Source organism: Haliotis asinina, unplaced genomic scaffold, assembly GCF_037392515.1.
Source record: "Haliotis asinina isolate JCU_RB_2024 unplaced genomic scaffold, JCU_Hal_asi_v2 scaffold_50, whole genome shotgun sequence".
In the NCBI taxonomy this organism is placed as follows: Eukaryota; Metazoa; Mollusca; class Gastropoda; order Lepetellida; family Haliotidae; genus Haliotis; species Haliotis asinina.
In genome coordinates this window covers 74,477-99,279 of record NW_027133920.1, presented here as the reverse complement: position 1 = coordinate 99,279, position 24,803 = coordinate 74,477, and the positions used below count along the sequence as shown (strand labels likewise).

Sequence of the window (24,803 nt, the reverse complement as noted above, 5' to 3'; positions counted from 1 at the left end):
CATTTCATAACGTCTTTTTTAGCATGAATTAATCATTGCATCTGTATTAACCCATGTAATTATGTTATGTTGTATGGATTATGCCAACAAAAATGGTTTGGTTGAGAAAAAGAGGTGGTCTGTCAGCCTGTACTCATTGTTGGTAGTCACAGTATCTCATAAGCTATACATGCTAGCTTTAAAAAATGACAACATAGATGTCTGACCTGTGCGGGTTGTAATTGATGTTCAGGATTCCATGCTTGTCGTAACAGGTGACTAATGGGATTAGGGTGGTCAGGCTTGCTGATTGGTTGACACATGTCATTGTATACCACTTACATAGATTAATGCTCATGCGATTGATCACTGGATTGTATGGTCCACATGTGATTATTTACAGACTTCCACCATATATATGCAATACTTCAGAATGTGGCAGAAAATGAACTCACTGTATGTGCCTTTTTGGGAATGGAATTACATATGAATTCTATTTTTTGCAGTTTCCATGGAAACTGGTTTTAACTATGAATGTGAGGATGTCATTTTTTCTTCATTTTATCCCTGAAATTACGTATGATGGCTCAACGTTTGCACATGTCAATCATGATGCCTAGATATGTTGTGTTTCAGTCAGATCTGCATAATAATTTTATTTTGTGTGGTCTCCATGGAAACATGAGTGAAAGCAATATCTGGAGGGTGGACATCTTGTTCAGGGAATTTGTCATTACTTGCTGACTCTTGTTAAAATATGGGAAGGGTAGTGTTTGTTGCTTTAATTTTCAACAGAATAATTGCAAAATAATGGACATTTCCATAGATATTTTGAGCAAATAGACAATAATAGAGCTAGGGAAGGGAAATAAACTGCGACAAATTAGGGTTGGTAGGCCTCAGGAAGTACATGGTATAACCACTTATTTTGCCATTTATATGTATAGATAAATACCTTACCAGTGGGATATGTTGCATGTAGTTAATTGCAATTTGTCCTTACCTCAGTGAGTTGCATGAAATGATTCAAATTTGAACATATATATATATATCCGGGGATCTGATTGGCTAACACTATTGTGTACAAAACACACCTACCCAGGTGAAGTTGTAGTTTGCATTATTAACCAATCAGATCCCGGACCTAGTGTTGACGACCTAGTTTTGTGTACTTCCGGCACCGCAACTCGGTCTTTGGCGATTTTAACCCTGACCCTAACCCTGACCCTTAACCCTAACCCTAACCCTAACCCTAAACCTAACCCCTAAATATGACATTATCACTGACTTCACCAGTACTAGTGTTTGGTGCTGGTTTCAGTGCTCAACAAAATAATGGTAATTAGGCTTTCCACTAGCTTCAAACTGATTATTTATCAACTGAAGTGTCAAATGTCTGAATTACTTTGATAGTAAAGCCCGCAATGATCTGTAACTGATTGATGCCCTTGTCTTAGTGCGGACTCCAATCAGAATGATTTCACATCGATGATGGACACGGATTTTGAAATACACGTGTATTATTTCAGTAAACACCTTTTCCTTTTGTGCATCATCAGAGTTAGAATTATGTGTTATGGTATAGAAACAGGATTGAATGATCTGGTTTTTCAGACATGCTGGATGATAATCCATTTCATTTGTGCATTTTGAGGTCAAGTCTGGGAAACTATCTCTAAACACTTGTTCCATTTCTTCAAACATTGCCCTGGCGTCAGTGTTAATGTTGGTCAGTTTACCCCTAGATTTTGCAAGTATTAATGTGTTTGGTACTGGGGAAGATGTATCTATAAATGTTGATAGTATGTCACTGTTTAACGTTGGTTTCCTAGTCAGTTCCTTAATGACGAAACCACCAATGTAATGAGCGATGTCTCTCTCCTCTTCTTTGATGGGAATGATACTCTCTGCCTGACAATGACTTGAATATTGATCAACAAACTGCCTGAAGATTTGAAGTGCCAGCCACCGTGTGAGCTTGTGGTCTTGAGTGCTTGACTTCATGTAATCCACCTTGAGGCAAAAAATGTTGTGATGCAAATTTCAGGAAATTTTAAAATACGATTGATATAAAAAAAATTGGGTATTCCTTATACGTTTCTATTTTTCTTTCTTCGATGCACTCATTTCACAATTTTAGAATCTGAGAAAAAGACGTCTTGGGGAAACATTTCATAACGTCTTTTTTAGCATGAATTAATCATTGCATCTGTATTAACCCATGTAATTATGTTATGTTGTATGGATTATGCCAACAAAAATGGTTTGGTTGAGAAAAAGAGGTGGTCTGTCAGCCTGTACTCATTGTTGGTAGTCACAGTATCTCATAAGCTATACATGCTAGCTTTAAAAAATGACAACATAGATGTCTGACCTGTGCGGGTTGTAATTGATGTTCAGGATTCCATGCTTGTCGTAACAGGTGACTAATGGGATTAGGGTGGTCAGGCTTGCTGATTGGTTGACACATGTCATTGTATACCACTTACATAGATTAATGCTCATGCGATTGATCACTGGATTGTATGGTCCACATGTGATTATTTACAGACTTCCACCATATATATGCAATACTTCAGAATGTGGCAGAAAATGAACTCACTGTATGTGCCTTTTTGGGAATGGAATTACATATGAATTCTATTTTTTGCAGTTTCCATGGAAACTGGTTTTAACTATGAATGTGAGGATGTCATTTTTTCTTCATTTTATCCCTGAAATTACGTATGATGGCTCAACGTTTGCACATGTCAATCATGATGCCTAGATATGTTGTGTTTCAGTCAGATCTGCATAATAATTTTATTTTGTGTGGTCTCCATGGAAACATGAGTGAAAGCAATATCTGGAGGGTGGACATCTTGTTCAGGGAATTTGTCATTACTTGCTGACTCTTGTTAAAATATGGGAAGGGTAGTGTTTGTTGCTTTAATTTTCAACAGAATAATTGCAAAATAATGGACATTTCCATAGATATTTTGAGCAAATAGACAATAATAGAGCTAGGGAAGGGAAATAAACTGCGACAAATTAGGGTTGGTAGGCCTCAGGAAGTACATGGTATAACCACTTATTTTGCCATTTATATGTATAGATAAATACCTTACCAGTGGGATATGTTGCATGTAGTTAATTGCAATTTGTCCTTACCTCAGTGAGTTGCATGAAATGATTCAAATTTGAACATATATATATATATCCGGGGATCTGATTGGCTAACACTATTGTGTACAAAACACACCTACCCAGGTGAAGTTGTAGTTTGCATTATTAACCAATCAGATCCCGGACCTAGTGTTGACGACCTAGTTTTGTGTACTTCCGGCACCGCAACTCGGTCTTTGGCGATTTTAACCCTGACCCTAACCCTGACCCTTAACCCTAACCCTAACCCTAACCCTAACCCTAACCCCTAAATATGACATTATCACTGACTTCACCAGTACTAGTGTTTGGTGCTGGTTTCAGTGCTCAACAAAATAATGGTAATTAGGCTTTCCACTAGCTTCAAACTGATTATTTATCAACTGAAGTGTCAAATGTCTGAATTACTTTGATAGTAAAGCCCGCAATGATCTGTAACTGATTGATGCCCTTGTCTTAGTGCGGACTCCAATCAGAATGATTTCACATCGATGATGGACACGGATTTTGAAATACACGTGTATTATTTCAGTAAACACCTTTTCCTTTTGTGCATCATCAGAGTTAGAATTATGTGTTATGGTATAGAAACAGGATTGAATGATCTGGTTTTTCAGACATGCTGGATGATAATCCATTTCATTTGTGCATTTTGAGGTCAAGTCTGGGAAACTATCTCTAAACACTTGTTCCATTTCTTCAAACATTGCCCTGGCGTCAGTGTTAATGTTGGTCAGTTTACCCCTAGATTTTGCAAGTATTAATGTGTTTGGTACTGGGGAAGATGTATCTATAAATGTTGATAGTATGTCACTGTTTAACGTTGGTTTCCTAGTCAGTTCCTTAATGACGAAACCACCAATGTAATGAGCGATGTCTCTCTCCTCTTCTTTGATGGGAATGATACTCTCTGCCTGACAATGACTTGAATATTGATCAACAAACTGCCTGAAGATTTGAAGTGCCAGCCACCGTGTGAGCTTGTGGTCTTGAGTGCTTGACTTCATGTAATCCACCTTGAGGCAAAAAATGTTGTGATGCAAATTTCAGGAAATTTTAAAATACGATTGATATAAAAAAAATTGGGTATTCCTTATACGTTTCTATTTTTCTTTCTTCGATGCACTCATTTCACAATTTTAGAATCTGAGAAAAAGACGTCTTGGGGAAACATTTCATAACGTCTTTTTTAGCATGAATTAATCATTGCATCTGTATTAACCCATGTAATTATGTTATGTTGTATGGATTATGCCAACAAAAATGGTTTGGTTGAGAAAAAGAGGTGGTCTGTCAGCCTGTACTCATTGTTGGTAGTCACAGTATCTCATAAGCTATACATGCTAGCTTTAAAAAATGACAACATAGATGTCTGACCTGTGCGGGTTGTAATTGATGTTCAGGATTCCATGCTTGTCGTAACAGGTGACTAATGGGATTAGGGTGGTCAGGCTTGCTGATTGGTTGACACATGTCATTGTATACCACTTACATAGATTAATGCTCATGCGATTGATCACTGGATTGTATGGTCCACATGTGATTATTTACAGACTTCCACCATATATATGCAATACTTCAGAATGTGGCAGAAAATGAACTCACTGTATGTGCCTTTTTGGGAATGGAATTACATATGAATTCTATTTTTTGCAGTTTCCATGGAAACTGGTTTTAACTATGAATGTGAGGATGTCATTTTTTCTTCATTTTATCCCTGAAATTACGTATGATGGCTCAACGTTTGCACATGTCAATCATGATGCCTAGATATGTTGTGTTTCAGTCAGATCTGCATAATAATTTTATTTTGTGTGGTCTCCATGGAAACATGAGTGAAAGCAATATCTGGAGGGTGGACATCTTGTTCAGGGAATTTGTCATTACTTGCTGACTCTTGTTAAAATATGGGAAGGGTAGTGTTTGTTGCTTTAATTTTCAACAGAATAATTGCAAAATAATGGACATTTCCATAGATATTTTGAGCAAATAGACAATAATAGAGCTAGGGAAGGGAAATAAACTGCGACAAATTAGGGTTGGTAGGCCTCAGGAAGTACATGGTATAACCACTTATTTTGCCATTTATATGTATAGATAAATACCTTACCAGTGGGATATGTTGCATGTAGTTAATTGCAATTTGTCCTTACCTCAGTGAGTTGCATGAAATGATTCAAATTTGAACATATATATATATATCCGGGGATCTGATTGGCTAACACTATTGTGTACAAAACACACCTACCCAGGTGAAGTTGTAGTTTGCATTATTAACCAATCAGATCCCGGACCTAGTGTTGACGACCTAGTTTTGTGTACTTCCGGCACCGCAACTCGGTCTTTGGCGATTTTAACCCTGACCCTAACCCTGACCCTTAACCCTAACCCTAACCCTAACCCTAACCCTAACCCCTAAATATGACATTATCACTGACTTCACCAGTACTAGTGTTTGGTGCTGGTTTCAGTGCTCAACAAAATAATGGTAATTAGGCTTTCCACTAGCTTCAAACTGATTATTTATCAACTGAAGTGTCAAATGTCTGAATTACTTTGATAGTAAAGCCCGCAATGATCTGTAACTGATTGATGCCCTTGTCTTAGTGCGGACTCCAATCAGAATGATTTCACATCGATGATGGACACGGATTTTGAAATACACGTGTATTATTTCAGTAAACACCTTTTCCTTTTGTGCATCATCAGAGTTAGAATTATGTGTTATGGTATAGAAACAGGATTGAATGATCTGGTTTTTCAGACATGCTGGATGATAATCCATTTCATTTGTGCATTTTGAGGTCAAGTCTGGGAAACTATCTCTAAACACTTGTTCCATTTCTTCAAACATTGCCCTGGCGTCAGTGTTAATGTTGGTCAGTTTACCCCTAGATTTTGCAAGTATTAATGTGTTTGGTACTGGGGAAGATGTATCTATAAATGTTGATAGTATGTCACTGTTTAACGTTGGTTTCCTAGTCAGTTCCTTAATGACGAAACCACCAATGTAATGAGCGATGTCTCTCTCCTCTTCTTTGATGGGAATGATACTCTCTGCCTGACAATGACTTGAATATTGATCAACAAACTGCCTGAAGATTTGAAGTGCCAGCCACCGTGTGAGCTTGTGGTCTTGAGTGCTTGACTTCATGTAATCCACCTTGAGGCAAAAAATGTTGTGATGCAAATTTCAGGAAATTTTAAAATACGATTGATATAAAAAAAATTGGGTATTCCTTATACGTTTCTATTTTTCTTTCTTCGATGCACTCATTTCACAATTTTAGAATCTGAGAAAAAGACGTCTTGGGGAAACATTTCATAACGTCTTTTTTAGCATGAATTAATCATTGCATCTGTATTAACCCATGTAATTATGTTATGTTGTATGGATTATGCCAACAAAAATGGTTTGGTTGAGAAAAAGAGGTGGTCTGTCAGCCTGTACTCATTGTTGGTAGTCACAGTATCTCATAAGCTATACATGCTAGCTTTAAAAAATGACAACATAGATGTCTGACCTGTGCGGGTTGTAATTGATGTTCAGGATTCCATGCTTGTCGTAACAGGTGACTAATGGGATTAGGGTGGTCAGGCTTGCTGATTGGTTGACACGTGTCATTGTATACCACTTACATAGATTAATGCTCATGCGATTGATCACTGGATTGTATGGTCCACATGTGATTATTTACAGACTTCCACCATATATATGCAATACTTCAGAATGTGGCAGAAAATGAACTCACTGTATGTGCCTTTTTGGGAATGGAATTACATATGAATTCTATTTTTTGCAGTTTCCATGGAAACTGGTTTTAACTATGAATGTGAGGATGTCATTTTTTCTTCATTTTATCCCTGAAATTACGTATGATGGCTCAACGTTTGCACATGTCAATCATGATGCCTAGATATGTTGTGTTTCAGTCAGATCTGCATAATAATTTTATTTTGTGTGGTCTCCATGGAAACATGAGTGAAAGCAATATCTGGAGGGTGGACATCTTGTTCAGGGAATTTGTCATTACTTGCTGACTCTTGTTAAAATATGGGAAGGGTAGTGTTTGTTGCTTTAATTTTCAACAGAATAATTGCAAAATAATGGACATTTCCATAGATATTTTGAGCAAATAGACAATAATAGAGCTAGGGAAGGGAAATAAACTGCGACAAATTAGGGTTGGTAGGCCTCAGGAAGTACATGGTATAACCACTTATTTTGCCATTTATATGTATAGATAAATACCTTACCAGTGGGATATGTTGCATGTAGTTAATTGCAATTTGTCCTTACCTCAGTGAGTTGCATGAAATGATTCAAATTTGAACATATATATATATATCCGGGGATCTGATTGGCTAACACTATTGTGTACAAAACACACCTACCCAGGTGAAGTTGTAGTTTGCATTATTAACCAATCAGATCCCGGGCCTAGTGTTGACGACCTAGTTTTGTGTACTTCCGGCACCGCAACTCGGTCTTTGGCGATTTTAACCCTGACCCTAACCCTGACCCTTAACCCTAACCCTAACCCTAACCCTAACCCTAACCCTAACCCCTAAATATGACATTATCACTGACTTCACCAGTACTAGTGTTTGGTGCTGGTTTCAGTGCTCAACAAAATAATGGTAATTAGGCTTTCCACTAGCTTCAAACTGATTATTTATCAACTGAAGTGTCAAATGTCTGAATTACTTTGATAGTAAAGCCCGCAATGATCTGTAACTGATTGATGCCCTTGTCTTAGTGCGGACTCCAATCAGAATGATTTCACATCGATGATGGACACGGATTTTGAAATACACGTGTATTATTTCAGTAAACACCTTTTCCTTTTGTGCATCATCAGAGTTAGAATTATGTGTTATGGTATAGAAACAGGATTGAATGATCTGGTTTTTCAGACATGCTGGATGATAATCCATTTCATTTGTGCATTTTGAGGTCAAGTCTGGGAAACTATCTCTAAACACTTGTTCCATTTCTTCAAACATTGCCCTGGCGTCAGTGTTAATGTTGGTCAGTTTACCCCTAGATTTTGCAAGTATTAATGTGTTTGGTACTGGGGAAGATGTATCTATAAATGTTGATAGTATGTCACTGTTTAACGTTGGTTTCCTAGTCAGTTCCTTAATGACGAAACCACCAATGTAATGAGCGATGTCTCTCTCCTCTTCTTTGATGGGAATGATACTCTCTGCCTGACAATGACTTGAATATTGATCAACAAACTGCCTGAAGATTTGAAGTGCCAGCCACCGTGTGAGCTTGTGGTCTTGAGTGCTTGACTTCATGTAATCCACCTTGAGGCAAAAAATGTTGTGATGCAAATTTCAGGAAATTTTAAAATACGATTGATATAAAAAAAATTGGGTATTCCTTATACGTTTCTATTTTTCTTTCTTCGATGCACTCATTTCACAATTTTAGAATCTGAGAAAAAGACGTCTTGGGGAAACATTTCATAACGTCTTTTTTAGCATGAATTAATCATTGCATCTGTATTAACCCATGTAATTATGTTATGTTGTATGGATTATGCCAACAAAAATGGTTTGGTTGAGAAAAAGAGGTGGTCTGTCAGCCTGTACTCATTGTTGGTAGTCACAGTATCTCATAAGCTATACATGCTAGCTTTAAAAAATGACAACATAGATGTCTGACCTGTGCGGGTTGTAATTGATGTTCAGGATTCCATGCTTGTCGTAACAGGTGACTAATGGGATTAGGGTGGTCAGGCTTGCTGATTGGTTGACACATGTCATTGTATACCACTTACATAGATTAATGCTCATGCGATTGATCACTGGATTGTATGGTCCACATGTGATTATTTACAGACTTCCACCATATATATGCAATACTTCAGAATGTGGCAGAAAATGAACTCACTGTATGTGCCTTTTTGGGAATGGAATTACATATGAATTCTATTTTTTGCAGTTTCCATGGAAACTGGTTTTAACTATGAATGTGAGGATGTCATTTTTTCTTCATTTTATCCCTGAAATTACGTATGATGGCTCAACGTTTGCACATGTCAATCATGATGCCTAGATATGTTGTGTTTCAGTCAGATCTGCATAATAATTTTATTTTGTGTGGTCTCCATGGAAACATGAGTGAAAGCAATATCTGGAGGGTGGACATCTTGTTCAGGGAATTTGTCATTACTTGCTGACTCTTGTTAAAATATGGGAAGGGTAGTGTTTGTTGCTTTAATTTTCAACAGAATAATTGCAAAATAATGGACATTTCCATAGATATTTTGAGCAAATAGACAATAATAGAGCTAGGGAAGGGAAATAAACTGCGACAAATTAGGGTTGGTAGGCCTCAGGAAGTACATGGTATAACCACTTATTTTGCCATTTATATGTATAGATAAATACCTTACCAGTGGGATATGTTGCATGTAGTTAATTGCAATTTGTCCTTACCTCAGTGAGTTGCATGAAATGATTCAAATTTGAACATATATATATATATCCGGGGATCTGATTGGCTAACACTATTGTGTACAAAACACACCTACCCAGGTGAAGTTGTAGTTTGCATTATTAACCAATCAGATCCCGGACCTAGTGTTGACGACCTAGTTTTGTGTACTTCCGGCACCGCAACTCGGTCTTTGGCGATTTTAACCCTGACCCTAACCCTGACCCTTAACCCTAACCCTAACCCTAACCCTAACCCCTAAATATGACATTATCACTGACTTCACCAGTACTAGTGTTTGGTGCTGGTTTCAGTGCTCAACAAAATAATGGTAATTAGGCTTTCCACTAGCTTCAAACTGATTATTTATCAACTGAAGTGTCAAATGTCTGAATTACTTTGATAGTAAAGCCCGCAATGATCTGTAACTGATTGATGCCCTTGTCTTAGTGCGGACTCCAATCAGAATGATTTCACATCGATGATGGACACGGATTTTGAAATACACGTGTATTATTTCAGTAAACACCTTTTCCTTTTGTGCATCATCAGAGTTAGAATTATGTGTTATGGTATAGAAACAGGATTGAATGATCTGGTTTTTCAGACATGCTGGATGATAATCCATTTCATTTGTGCATTTTGAGGTCAAGTCTGGGAAACTATCTCTAAACACTTGTTCCATTTCTTCAAACATTGCCCTGGCGTCAGTGTTAATGTTGGTCAGTTTACCCCTAGATTTTGCAAGTATTAATGTGTTTGGTACTGGGGAAGATGTATCTATAAATGTTGATAGTATGTCACTGTTTAACGTTGGTTTCCTAGTCAGTTCCTTAATGACGAAACCACCAATGTAATGAGCGATGTCTCTCTCCTCTTCTTTGATGGGAATGATACTCTCTGCCTGACAATGACTTGAATATTGATCAACAAACTGCCTGAAGATTTGAAGTGCCAGCCACCGTGTGAGCTTGTGGTCTTGAGTGCTTGACTTCATGTAATCCACCTTGAGGCAAAAAATGTTGTGATGCAAATTTCAGGAAATTTTAAAATACGATTGATATAAAAAAATTGGGTATTCCTTATACGTTTCTATTTTTCTTTCTTCGATGCACTCATTTCACAATTTTAGAATCTGAGAAAAAGACGTCTTGGGGAAACATTTCATAACGTCTTTTTTAGCATGAATTAATCATTGCATCTGTATTAACCCATGTAATTATGTTATGTTGTATGGATTATGCCAACAAAAATGGTTTGGTTGAGAAAAAGAGGTGGTCTGTCAGCCTGTACTCATTGTTGGTAGTCACAGTATCTCATAAGCTATACATGCTAGCTTTAAAAAATGACAACATAGATGTCTGACCTGTGCGGGTTGTAATTGATGTTCAGGATTCCATGCTTGTCGTAACAGGTGACTAATGGGATTAGGGTGGTCAGGCTTGCTGATTGGTTGACACATGTCATTGTATACCACTTACATAGATTAATGCTCATGCGATTGATCACTGGATTGTATGGTCCACATGTGATTATTTACAGACTTCCACCATATATATGCAATACTTCAGAATGTGGCAGAAAATGAACTCACTGTATGTGCCTTTTTGGGAATGGAATTACATATGAATTCTATTTTTTGCAGTTTCCATGGAAACTGGTTTTAACTATGAATGTGAGGATGTCATTTTTTCTTCATTTTATCCCTGAAATTACGTATGATTGCTCAACGTTTGCACATGTCAATCATGATCCCTAGATATGTTGTGTTCCTTGGACACACCCCACTCTGTATCATTCAACAAATCGTCATCTTGTTATTGATTCAAGTTTCGATAAACAGTCACCACTTCCAAGTATTCGACAGAAGGGTTTAGACTCCCACCACAGATCAGCTCTAACCCTCATCCCAGACTTTCTGTGGCCACCCTTGTTATTTTGTTTCTTGTTAATATAATTGTAAGTACCTTTCTGTAACTTCAGACACTTTGTTGAGCTATTTCTCCACAAGCACACCAGCATGCCAGTTAGAATAGGGTTTTCACAAAGAACCACATTGGGACCCAAGACCCTTATCATAACAGTATTCTCCCATCCACATGTAGTGGCTATGGACCCATCCTGGTTCCAGTGTGATGGGACTCACCTCAGCAGCAAAGGGGTTCTGCTATTCCTCAGGGACATAAACCTTGTCATGGTACATATATTCAAGTAAGTGCATATTAAGGTGGTAAGCCAATTCTTATGAGGCAATCATGGCGGGTACGTGTATCTTCAGCCTTAGCCGTATGGTGTGGGGTAGGAGTGAGTGAGTTTAGTTTTACACCACACTCAGCAATATTCTAGCTACATGGTGGCGGACTGTAAATAATCAGGTCTGGACCTGACAATCCAGTGATTTACAGCATGAGCATCGATCTGTGCAACTGGGAACCGATGACATGTCATGTCAACCAAGTCGGCGAGCCCGACCACCCAATCCTGTTAGTCGCCTCTTACGACAAGCATAGTCGCCTTTTATGTCAAGCATGGGTTGCTGAAGGTCTATTCTACCCCGGACCTTGATGGGTCGATGTGGGGTAGGACTGTTGTGCTAGGTGGCATGGTTCTTGTGGGCTACCTCTTTTCTACATAACTCACAAGGATATGTATATGTTAATTAGGGTGTCCGGTTGCCTGCTTTCCTGTGGGAACTTCGGATGGTTTACCTTCTTAACAACTGGAATCCAGTCTTTCCCATGATTTCCTGCGGGGAATCCAGTCTTTCCCATGATATCCTGTGGGGAATCCAGTCAACAGTTAAGTATCATGGCCTGGCGGCGTCCGCCATTTAGGCCTTAGCATTAATTAGAGATGAGCAATACAGGAGCGCCAGGCAGTGTTTGTTCCCATTTTTCACAAGCAACATAGGTCAGCGACGTTTCCATCATTTGGGCATCCTTTGGCTAGTAACAATTATGTTGGCGAAAGAAGTTCCCGCAAGGTTGAAACATTTAGGACTGTTATTAGTATTCCATTTGAAACTGAGGTAGCCAACAAGAACCTCCACAGCCTTGGCCATTAAATGCATAGTTGCGCCTCTGTTATTCTTTCAACACAGTCTCAAGGTGGGCTCTAACTACAATTTCATACAACAACTAACAATAACTACAATATATATATATATATAAAACACTGAAAGTGTTGAAGTATTTCAATGAAGTTGTCAGGGTTTTTTTTCGGACGTCTGCAGAAGTATGTCGTTCAGAGTGATGTTCGTTTTCCTCCCTGTAGGATGAATGAAACAATGCCACTATGTACCTAGTTGTGCAGTAAGAGTCATGCTAAAACAAGATGCTAAGACCAACAGTATTAAGACTTGCTACACAGGAACATCATTATTCTAAAACCGTAATTGTGCTATTCACAACAGTTACCTGCCCTTGTAGTCACTGAACAGTTTCGAGCAGCATGTCAGACATGGATCATAACTATACCTCTGTTTAACAAAGGGTGTCGGTATGTAGTCCCTGTAGTACTGCCCTGCCAACCTTCCTTGCACAACATGAAGAGGAGTTCGGTCAGTCATAGTGATACCACCTGTTACGGTTAAGAATTTGCCATGACAAAAGGTGTAAGAAATCCCCTGTGAACCAGCAAAACAGAACAAAGACAAGTTTAAAATATTCAGATATTGTATTATTTAACAAAGAGAGCAAGTTATACAAAGTCACAATTCAATTTCAAATACCCATTACAAATACAATATACAAATGAGACAAAATCTAAGGCAATGGATCACAAAATATATAGTAAACTCTGACATTTTAAGATTAAAAGATTAAATTAATAACTCAGATTGTTAGTGGTTGTACCCTCAAGCTGACTTAAAGTACTGTAAAATTATAGTCCTCCTGACAGGGTGTGAAAGTCCCAACACATTCAAAGTCAATTTAAACTTTCCAGGATTTTTAAAAGTAGTATTCTTGTTATTTCAATTTGGGTTACCATTATTTACAATGTGCAACAACTGAGGGGATGGTGTAAATCCAACTAGGGTCCATGCAGGTAGCAAAGGTACAGTAAGTCCCCATCGAATGGTCATCTGCCTTCTGTTGTTGGCAGTCTATAGCCAGTTTTTATCTTGTATTTTCCAAACAGTACCATTAGTCATAAGTTTCCACACTGGAATGCGGAAGGGGGTACTTTGTATTCAGCAACGTCTGTATAACAGCACTATGTTTGCATCCCGTTGACAACAAATACAAACAGCTGTGGGTTGTGAGGCTGATGTGTTTATTTTTACTCTGGTTATTAAGCAGCCTGAAAGAACACAGGAAATATATTAAATACAATTAAGCAGATAATGTATGTACATATTTAGATCACTCAATAAATATATAGAATTCATCTGCTCAAATATATTTGAACTATGTCACAAGGTATAATGGTACATAACATCGATATAAATATGCAGCGATCATAAAAACTATAGGTGCCTTCAGGAAATGTTATAATTAATACATCCATGATATACATGTAGGTATTACATACCAGGTTGAGGGTACCCAAGCTGATAGAACCAGATATCCTTCTGAGTGACCACAGATCTGCATGGCAAATAACAATGTATGCAAAGAGTCTCTATACAAGTGATATGCTATAAAGTGAGGTTTAAGAGTACAACTGCATCCGCCACACAAATCAAACACGGAACTACGGATAATATACCACATATGCATCAATTTTCCATTGAAATTATCCATATATACAGTATTTTATACAATATGGACCAACCTTAAATCATCACACGACCGTAGTTATGTGTTGCTCTCAATGAAGCAAGACAGCATCTGAGCTTAAAATCTGAACTTTGTGTTAAACAGTGGTCAGCTTGGCCTATCAGCGAACAATAGAAATGACTTGAGGGTTGTGGCAAAGAGTGTTGAAAGCATGCAGTGTGACATTGACAATTAGTGGAGATTAGACTGAGTGTCAATAAGGCCTACTATGCAGAGGTATGGACTAAGAGTAAAATGAAGTGTAAAAACATTGCTAAGATTCTTTAAGTGTCCATTGTTATCAAATGGAAACAGTGCTATGATTGATACCTAAGAACAACTATATACAAATATATATATATATATACACACATATGAGTCTGGCACATACTTCCCCCCTTCACTTAAATGACGTCCCTGTCATTTATTGGCATTGTTGAGTAAGGTGACAATTAGTTGCGACATTGCACCACCAATCCGCTCAAAGATACCAGCTGATGCAAGCTGTTCAATGAGTTGAGCCCTGTCCCCCAGATCATCTACTATGGTCTGGCTCATTACATAGTCTCCTGAGCATTGCCACTCCGGTGACCGTCTCTGTCGGAGTGACCTCCTTGGTGGTGGTTTTGGTCTTGGTCTTGGATTTGGACTTGACCTTAGTCTGGGTCTTGGACTTGGCCTCTGTCTGTCATTCACGGGCACAGGAGTAGTGACTCCTTTTCCTGGGTCTGTGTCCTCTTCCTCACAAACACTAACATCTGCTGCTTCCTCTTCTCTGCCATCTGCTGTACCGGGATTATCTGGTTCCCGTGGCACATGGTCGTCACCACCAGAAGGATGGCTAGCTACCTCTACACTCATCAGGTTGTCACCTTCAGATTGTGAGATAGAATCACCTTCCAAGGATTCTTCGCTGGCGACAGTAGGATCACCAGGCTCCGTTGGAAGTCCAACAAGCAATTCATCCTGATTCGACACTGATGGTTCTGTCTCAAAGTCTGGCTCTAATTGGGTGTCCAGTCCTTGAGTTGAAGCTGATCTTGTAGGTTCTCCATTGTCCTCAGCTGATAAAGATCCTATGAGTAAGAGGAGGTTACGATGCAAGGTCCTTGTCCTTCCATTTCCGTTTTCCTTCTTTACTACAAACACTGGTATGTCCAGGTTAGGTTGAGAAAGAACTACATACGGATCCTCTTCCCACCTGTCAGATAACTTGTGTTTTCCCTCTAAAGCAAGAATCTTTACCAGCACTCGGTCTCCAGACTGGATTGTTGCACCTCTCACTCGAATGTCAGGGGAATAGCCTGTTGACTCGTGTCTGCTTGTATTGTAAGCATGAACAAGTGGACCGACAAATCCTTTCCAGTCTCGCTTCTGATTTGGCTTCAGAGTACCAAGCATGTTAAGTAGGGTCCTGTTAAAGCGCTCTGTCATTCCATTACACATCGGATGGTATGGTGTACTTCTCGACTGGGCTATGCCTAGGATGATACAGAGTTCTTTCATCATTCGACTCATGAAGTTAGCTCCTTGGTCACTGTGGATTCTCATGGGCATTCCATAATGAAGGACAAAGTTTTTGTAGAATGCTTCTGCCGTGGTCCTGGCTGTAGTGTTCTTCGTTGGCACTGCTAAAGCATATCTTGTGAAATGATCGGCGATCACGAGCACATGCTGAAATCCTCCCTTTGAAGCCTCTAGGGTGAGAAAATCCATGCAGACTAACTCCAATGGTTGTGACGTGGTGATGGACACGAGAGGGGCACAGACATTAGTAGGTGTTTTCCTCCTGAGACACCTGTCGCAGTTCTTGATCCAATCGACAGTATCTGCTTGCATGCCAGGCCAGTAGAATCTGTCTCGAATTAATGAAAGGGTTCTGTCACGCCCAGGATGACCAATATTATTGTGAAGGCCTTGCAGTGCATCATTGATGAAGTTGGATGGTAACACTAGTTGATCTTTTGTATCTCCATTTACCCTGATTTGACAATACAATATCCCACGTTGAAGAACAAGAGAATGGAAGCTCCGATATAAGCATGTATTGGCCAGTGTATGAGGAAACTCTTCTCTTCTCGGCTGTCTCTTGTCTCGTACTGCTTGTATCCAAGAAGCTAATGTTGCATTGGCAGCTTGTGCCATACGCCAGTCCCTGTCTGTCATCCCATGTAGATCATGTTCTGTCATGTGGAGGTCCTCCTCTAATGATTTTGCTGTGAGACACAGTGATTCCACAAATGGTTGAGCGTGAACAATACCACAGATGGCCTTTACAGAATCCATGGAAATGTCTTCTTGGTGTCCCAGGTCTGGCAATCTCGACAAAGTATCTGCATCTACGTTCTTCATTCCAGGTCGGTAGTGGATGTCAAAATTGTAGGCGGAGAGAGTTGCAAGCCATCGGTGGCCTGTAGCATCCAATTTGGCACTGGTGAGGACGTAGGTAAGGGGGTTGTTGTCAGTCAGTACTGTAAACCTTGCTCCAAAGAGATAATCGTGGAACTTCTCACTAACTGCCCACTTCAGTGCAAGGAACTACAGTCAATGAGCTGAGTAGTTGCTTTCTGACTCGATTAGTCCCCGACTCGCATAGCTGATAACCCTTTTGGCTCCATCGTGTTCCTGGTACAACACTGCTCCAAGTCCCTGCCTACTGGCATCTGTATGTACTTCAAATGGTTTACTGTAATCTGGGTATGCAAGGACGGGTGGTGAAGCCAACAGTGTCTTGAGGTGTACAAAGGCCTGTTCTTGTTCTTGTTCCCATTTCCATGGTTGATCAGGTGACTTCTTGGAATTCTTGGATTTTCCATGTGACATGAGTGCAGATAACGGCTTGGCAATCTTGGCAAAATCCTTCACAAACTTACGATAATACCCTGCAAATCCCTGAAATTGGCGAACTTCAGAACAATTGCTAGGCCTTGGCCAGTTTAGAACTCTCTCCACTTTGTCTGGATCAGCTGATATTCCATCTTCAGAGACAACATGGCCAAGGAATTTGATCTTCTTCTTGAAAAATGAACACTTCTCTGGGTGAAAGTTTCAGTCCTGTCTCCCTGACTCGCTGAAATACTTGGCTCAACCGTTCTAGATGTTCATCAATTGTCGATGAGAATACGATGATGTCGTCTAAGTATATGAGACATAGAGGTAGGACTTCAAAACATTCGTTCATGAGTCTTTGGTAAGTCGCTGGACTGTTGCACAATCCAAAGGGCATGCGATTGTACTCATAAAATCCCATCGGCCCAACAGTAAAGGCAGTTCGCTGCTTGTGCGTCTCCTCTATTTCTACTTGGTGGTATCCACTTTTCATATCCAAGGTACTGTAAAAGCTTGAACCTGACAGAGCTTCAAACATTTCTTCAATCCTGGGGATAGCGTAGCTGTCCTTAACGGTCCGCTGGTTCAGCTGGCGAAAATCCACACAAAGTCTAAGTTTTCCTGACTTCTTACATACTAGAACAACATTGGAAGACCATGGGGAATGAGAATGTCTGATGACAACACAGAGAAGTAGTTGATTGAGGTGATCTTTAACTTCTTCGTACATAGCTGGTGGTATTCTTCGATAACGCTGTTTAAATGGATTGTCATCTGTAAGTTCAATCCGATGTCTGACCCTGTCTGTGTGTCCCAAGTCGGTATCTCCTAAGGGAAATACATCCAAGTAGTCCTTGATGACTTCTTTTCCCTGCGCGAGCTCTCCCTCTGAAACAGCTGTTTCATTGAAGTCCATGAGGTCCAAGACGGAAGTATCTCCAGATACATTCGGTGATGAAGCAGTCTGTGGTATGTCTTCTAACGTCACGACTTGCAACTCACATAGAAGGGCACGACTGGGAACGGACACAGAGCGAGTAGTAAGATTGGAAACATGTACATCAACAAGCATCTTCTGTCCAGTTCCATCATAAGATACTAAGGTGTATACGATGTCAAGGTCATCAGGAATATGTGATCCTCTGGTAGGCTGTGCAACAACATTAGTCGATTTATAGGGTAGGGGTCTATCAACATAGCCAGCAATGTGGATCTCACAGTTGGCTGGGATAATCTTGTGACCTGGTTCAGCGCTTCTAACTTTCCCAACTGAGTAATTGTTCCTTGCAAGTTCTCTCTCCTTGAGCAGCATGCTACGGAATGCTAGGTACCAAGGTGTGTGTAGGTCTGCATGTTGTAGAAATCTTGATCCATACTGATCCTTGCATTGGTCTAGGTAGATAGAGAGGATGTTTGTGCCTAGCGTGACTGGTATTCTCGTATTGTACGAGCTGTCTGGCACTACGAGTAATATTGAGTTTATCTTGGTAGATGTGCTTCCAGTCCCTTCCAGGTCAACCACAATTAGTCCCAGGTACTGCAGGAGTTCTCCATTGGCACATTCTACATGTAGAAGTTGCTTTAGCGGTTCGAGAGGAACATCAGGGAAGTTCTGCCTGTAGAATGTCTCTGATATAGATGAGATGGTTGCCCCTGTATCCAGTAGAGCCTTGCACTTGACCCCATTAATGGTCACTGTGCTCTCTGTTGGATCCCCTACCATCTCGGCTGTTATCTGTTGATTGGTGACATGTCTTAGGCCCATGGGCCGCCCCTCCCCACAGGCCTGTGGTAGTTTAAAGAGTCTCCATCAATGACTGCTCTGCATCCCCTCTGGATATGTCCAGGCAGTCCACATCGATAGCATCTTGGGATGTCCTTAAAGGGTTGGGGTCCATGGCGTGGCACTGGGGTCCCTCGGCCACGCGGGGGTCGTGCAAAGGAGGGTTGACTTGCTCTAGTCCTGGGAGGTCGAGTCCATTGCCTAGGGGGCATCTGCCATTGTTGACCTTGTCCTTGACCCGTGGAAGACTGACCCTGTTCATTTTCTTGCCTGTCATTCTTGTCCACTTGTGCCTTGAGAGTTGCTATTTCGGCTGACATATATGTTAATAAACCCTTAATCTCTTTGAGTTCTGCGTTATCTGTGCTGACAGCTGTTTTATTGGTTGCGTACGTCTTCTTGGAGGTTGATTTCCTCTTCAGCAGATCATCTTCAATTTGACGGAGGTACTTAAGGAACTGCTCATATGAAACATCCTGATCCATTTTGTGGCTAGACAGATCTTTCAGATCAGCTCGAAGACCAGTCCACAGTGTGTCCCGGAGAATCTCTTCTGCGTCACTATTATTGACCTTACCAAGGATAACTCCTTGGCTCAGAATATCCTCTAGGCGACAGGACCATTCTGCTACAGTTTCTTCATCTCCTTGCTTAGCCGTGTAGAACTGGGCTATGATGTTATGTTCGGTATGCATATTACCAAATACACTATCGAGCTTACTGACGAGGGCGTCTAGTGGTGCATCCTTGTCGACGTGCATAGCAACCCTGGCAGCCTTGCCGCGAAGGGAACGTCTGACTGCTTCCAGCACAATGTCCATAGAGTAGTGAGAACGCATACATGTGTACTCATGCATCCACTGATCAAAGTCTGCATCTCCCGTCCTGTCACCTGAGAAGTAAGGTAGTTGTGGGGACTTGGCTGAAGTTACTGTGGCCGGTAGAGGCTGGGTGTGTGCAGCTGCTGGTTCCTCTAGTTTGGGACTATGCTTACCAAAGTGATCCATTGCAGTAAGTCTTCTGGTGTCTCAGCTTTAGGATGTAAACCTAACTTTTTCAAAGAAGAAACCAGCTGATCTACCTCCTCCTTTGACATATTCGGTGTTGCCATTATTCTGGATGAGTTATAAACCTCTGAAGTGAAGTTTAATCCCTTAACAGGAATTCTATTGGGTATGGCGCACATGAAGCACCTGAGATAGTGATACAAACAATTTGTTTTTATATGAAATACAGACGCACGAGATGGGTTCTGTCCATGGATACTACACTCAGCCTAGTATACTACACTGTAAGACCGTGAAACATATGCTAAGGAAACATTAAGCACACATTCAAGACGTGTGCACGGAGGCTAATGAGAGAGGATGATGGCTAACCATCAGAGAAAGACGGTGTGAGTTAACAATTTACCAACCAACATAACCCTTGACTGATAAAGGTAACCAGCACTGTAACAATATGTATATATCTTGACCACAAAGATTAATGTCTAGGTATGGACTAACCCCGGAACGATGCTAACTAAAACTTAGAAGTAATACAAAGGTACTTCTAGTGGTTAGTGGTAAGTGTTAGTTACGCAGATGGTGGCAGTGCAATTGTATGTACACGCACGCAGTTGGAATATGTGTATGGGAAGCACAGGGACGACTAAGTTACTCTTTAACTAGTAGAGACAATAGTACCTACAAGTTGGGAATCACTGAACACAAACCTACTCTAACACAGACTTCTTAACAGTTTACTTGGTTAGGATGGACTATGTATTCAGTTCATGTTTTAATATCTAATGAGGTTTAGTACACCATTCACACTCACATACTTGCATGCACACCCATCCATATATATAGATATTACTCTGTGGCAGGGATGCAAATAAAATGCAGGGATATATGATATATTCCCACAGTTACAGGGATTGACTTGGGCCGCGATATCGCGATTTTATCACACTAGTTGTTTTAAAGTCGCACTCAAATCTACCTGCAGCGATTTAAAATCGCACCCTGCTCACCTGTATGATAGGAAGTTTATAAATCTGTTTTACTGAGAAAGGATTTGTCGTTATTGTGTCCTGTCAAAGATATTTCCGTTGCTTTCTACCTATTTTTAATCTTCGAAACATAACTTCTGGTATGGAACATCGAACATCGTCACACAGTGCTGCACAGAATGAACTGCGCTGAAAGGAGTATGGCAAACTCTGAACTTCACAGTACTGTGTTGTTTATGCACAGTGCGACGGTGTACAGAGTTCGCATTCGGAAGTTGTGTTCTGCAGCGTCACACAAAGGGCGGCTACTAACGAAACCATCTTATTCGATATTAAAATATTTAAATTCTTAAAGACTACGAAAGAAAACGAAGAAACAACTTGACCGACAACTTTTATCGACAAGATAAGCATTGTAAACCATTTTCCGCAATGTTATTGAAAAATAACTTTTCGCACACACATGCTTCGGCAACGGGTCCACATCCGAGTTCTCAGTGAGCAAATCAACAATGCGTAGAGGATATAAGTAAACAGATCACATAAGCTGAACAATAAAATCAACAACAGTACCCATAAAAATTATCTAACGAACATTATAATTTACCATTTCAATCTTTATTGTGCGATCGATTTTAAAACGCAGGATTTTCACGCTGTTGTATCAGGTTACCAAGCGAATTGCCACTGATATCGGGAAATACATGACCATACATATTACTTCAGAAATCTTTCTAGAACAATTTTCTGATCGAGTATAAATGAACATATGAAAGAAAAAGTGAAGGGGATGTCATGACTTGTTACAAATAAAAAAAAGGCTCCAGTTTCTTCTTCTTCTTTGGTTCATCTAGACATATAAATGTGTATGCCTGCATTTTCATTACAAATTAACTTATTTAAGTTGTAGTCGTATTACGTGAAAAATATGATGAAAATAACTTTCATATTTATAAACAGTAAGATTAGTCCTTTCAACTGGTGTATGATATGCAGTAGCAATAATAATTTATAAGTTGATATTTTCTCTTGATAAACATAAACTTCATCTATGACCTCAGAGTTGCTAGTTGGCAGTATATGCCTCTGGTTGACTGATGTTGAAAGAGTCGCTGATCTTGATGACAACCAGAATGCAGACACCAATGGTGAGGCTAGTAGATCTACAGACTTTTAATTCATTGCAAATCAGGATTGCTTGACTTGAAATTGATTTTGACAATGTCTTATTTGTCTCGTTTTCTATTTCTTCTGAACGATCATGATCAGTTAAATCTCATAAGATTTAAAAAAATCTCATGCTTTTGATCCCATGTGAGATTTTATCTCACATGTTTTCTGAGCCAGGTTTATCCCTGCAGTTAAAGGGTACTGAATATTGACAGGGGGTAAGAGTTAAGGTCGCGATCAAGACTTTTTTTTTTCACTTACATAATAACAACACTAGGGAAGTAAGTACGACAGTAACACTCTCTAACTAACTAACTACCTAACTGACGGATCGGCTAACTAAACTATCCAACCAACCAACTATCCAACTAACTAACTAACTAACTAATCAACTGGCAAAGTAATGAACTAATACAGAGTAAGTAATAATTCGGAGTGCTCCTGTTGGAAATAAGGTTTACATGTACATAAAGTTTACATCACAGAGCACATGCACAGAGGTTAACAAAGATGACTATGTGGAAGGACTGAAGACGCAGTGTCGTCAGATATGGAACGTTCACACAAAGCAACACAGTCTTCACAATGTCTGTAAGCAGTTCATGTCATCACACGGAGACAAGAGTCAATAGCCGCTGTTATGGTTAAGAATTTGCCGTGACAAACTATTTATGAAATCACCTTTGTAAACCAGCAAAACAGAACAAGACAAGTTGTTTACGTTCAAATAATATACTGATAAACCACGAGAGCGAGATATACAGAGTCACAAGTCAATATATCAATGCTGATTACAAATACAAATCAAATCTAAGTCAGTGGGTCACAAAAATACAATATATCAAACTCACCAAAGTCTTGATGTGAGAGGGAACAGCTATGGCGAAATGTAAACAAAGCGATCGGTGCGACAGCAGATAATGTTGACAGGATTTCAAGCTTTGGCAGTATATCCAAGCGTGGCAGAGAAGTAAATCCAGCAGATAGGTATGAATATCAGTGTGAGTGTCGCCCTCCACACGGCAACCAGCCTATTTATATAAACTAAGCCACTTCCCGAAAGTTCGGGCACAAACTAACATCGTCAACACTGTAGAATGGTCTTGAAACAGTATCCCGGAAGCGAAACATCAAAAACTAGGAGCAGGTAAATTCCGGAATGCCAGAATGCTAAAAGTGTTGACCAGATATTAAAACGAAATGTGACCCATAATATTAACTATCCAAAACACCAAACATTGTGACACAATCACAATTACTACTGAATTAATAACAAAATACACAGGAAATACACACTTGTAACACTCTCCCCCTTGAGGAAAAGAAAGTTTCGCAGAAACTTTCTGTTACAATCATAGCAATAATAACATGACGTAATAATATGAGTAATATGCAAACGTCTTCCAAAATTACAATGACAAAGGTCATCATATAGTTATACCCTGGAAAGTGCATCAGCACAAACATTGTCTTTGCCTTTAATGTGTTTAATCACAAGACTGAGCCCTTGCAAGGTCAAACTCCACCTCATAAGTCTTTCATTCTTATTCTTCATTTTGTGAAGAAACGTCAAGGGATTGTGATCAGTGAAAACCTCAATTGGCAAAGTGGTGGTACCAAGGTACACTTCAAAACGCTGTAGAGCTAACAAAAGACCTAATGTCTCTTTCTCAGTGGTTGAATAATTTCTTTGGTGCTTGTCAAATTTCTTTGAAAAATAACAAACTGGATGTTCAATCTCTGAATCATCCACTTGAATAAGGACAGCACCTGCACCAACATCACTTGCATCAATTTGCAACTTGAATGCTTTCTCAAAATTTGGTGCCTGCAATACTGGAGAATTCATGAGTATGGCTTTGACTTTTTCAAATGCAGTCTGACAACTGCTATCCCACTGAAATTTTACCTTTTTACCCAAAAGGTTAGTAATACAACATCTGAGAAGTTTTGACAAAACTTTCTGTAATAGCCAGCCATACACAAGAATCTCATGAGTTCTCTCTTAGATTGAGGTACTGGAATATGTACAATTGCCTCAACTTTAGCATGAACTGGTTGTACCTGGCCGTGCCCTACAACATGCCCTAAAAATTCCACTTGTGCCTTTCCGAATTCGCACTTGGCGAGATTCAGAGTTAACTTCGCCTCAGACAGTCTTTCGAAGAAAGCACGAGTCCTTTTCAGATGGTCATCCAACTCCATGTCGTAATCGATGACATCATCCATGTACGCCTCGACACGATCAAGGCCTGATGTGACATTGTTGACGAGTCTCTGGAATGTCGCTGGAGCGTTCTTCAGACCAAACGGCATCACTTTGTACTGATACAGTCCATCTGGTGTAGCGAATGCCGATATTTTCTTCGCACGGTCTGTGAGTGGAATCTGCCAGAAGCCCTTCAGTAAGTCAAACTTACTCATATACTTGGCTTGACCAATGCGATCAATGCAATCGTCCTCTCTCGGAATAGGATACAAGTCAGTTTGTGACAGTGCATTGACAGCTTTCATGTCAGCACAGCAGCGCCAACCACCTCCACTCTTCGGCACAAGAACACATCGTGAACTCCACGAACTGTCACTGGGTTCAATAATGTCATTGTCCAGCATGTATTTCACCTCCTTCCGTAGAATTTCACGATTCACTGGATTCATCCGATATGGGTGTTGTTTCACAGGCACAGCATC

General features: G+C 39.9%; 1 long non-coding RNA gene across 1 annotated transcript; it reads right to left on the bottom strand.

The window, feature by feature from the left end:
• Positions 1–13,234: 13,234 nt before the first annotated feature.
• LOC137270141 (uncharacterized) lies at positions 13,235–23,225 on the bottom strand. The gene is made up of 3 exons (XR_010955096.1): positions 22,964–23,225; positions 14,108–14,163; positions 13,235–13,876 (listed from the first exon to the last, which is right to left on the bottom strand). It is a non-coding gene; the product is annotated as an uncharacterized lncRNA (long non-coding RNA).
• Positions 23,226–24,803: the final 1,578 nt, after the last annotated feature.